This window comes from Carlito syrichta, unplaced genomic scaffold (genome assembly GCF_000164805.1).
Source record: "Carlito syrichta isolate Samal-C Ts95f unplaced genomic scaffold, Tarsius_syrichta-2.0.1 Scaffold309897, whole genome shotgun sequence".
NCBI lineage: Eukaryota > Metazoa > Chordata > Mammalia > Primates > Tarsiidae > Carlito > Carlito syrichta.
The window spans coordinates 164,366-165,236 of NW_007253993.1; the positions used below are offsets into that span (position 1 = coordinate 164,366).

At 40.0% G+C, this 871-nt stretch overlaps 1 protein-coding gene across 4 annotated transcripts in view; it reads right to left on the reverse strand.

Annotated features, from left to right (window-relative positions):
• The window catches only part of LYAR (Ly1 antibody reactive), a 29,020-nt gene that overhangs the window by 17,237 nt on the left and 10,912 nt on the right, over window positions 1-871 (reverse strand). The window lies entirely within an intron of this gene.

The following is an 871-nucleotide window of genomic DNA, read 5'->3' on the forward strand; positions in this document are numbered from 1 at the left end:
TCTCGCCAAGTTGCCCAGGCGGGTCTCGAACCCACGGGCTCAGGCAGTCCACTCACCTCAGCCTCCCAAAGCACGGGATTACAGACTGAGGCACCAAGTACGGCTTGTACAATAAATCAAAAGCTGGTATAAAGTGGTAGTATCAAGTCATCAGAAGTTCTGGATCTCAGAGGCCTGAAAAAAATGAAAACTCGATTCTCTCTCACACAATTTTTTTTTTTTTTTTTTTTTTGAGTAGAAGCAATTTATTGAAAGTTACAGCAGGTATTTATCCCCAAATTTTACACAGTCTCAGAAGTCTTTCACATGAACACAAAGTCAGGTGCAGGAGGGGCGTCCCCCACCCACCAGGTGTTTCTTCAGGCATGAGGAAGAACAATCCCAATTAAATCACAAAACTTTTAGACGAACACAAAGCAGGTGAATGAGGGGCATCCCTCACCCACCCGGTGTTTCTTCGAGTATGAGGAAGGAGGATCCCAAAACTATCTCACTGTTTCTCATGCTTGGTTAATATTCCTCAAAAGCAATACAATTTAAATATCATAATATTCTAATAATCAATAACCTTTAAAACTTATGCATACACAACACCTAATGACCAACCTAAATCCCAATTCCTCTCTATTTTACGCTAATTCCTCCTACACTATAGAAACTCTCAACCATAGCCCAAACCAGTTCCTAAAGAATGTGGCCCAGTCCAAAGATCACACTGGGCCCTTAGGAATGTGGCCCAGCCCAAAGTTCTTGCTGGGCCGTTTCTAGTAACTCTAGATAATTATCTATATTATTAAAGTTAAAACAGCACTTTATATGTATGTACTAATTATACAAATATACTTTTTTTTTTTTTTTTTGGAGTTGGAGT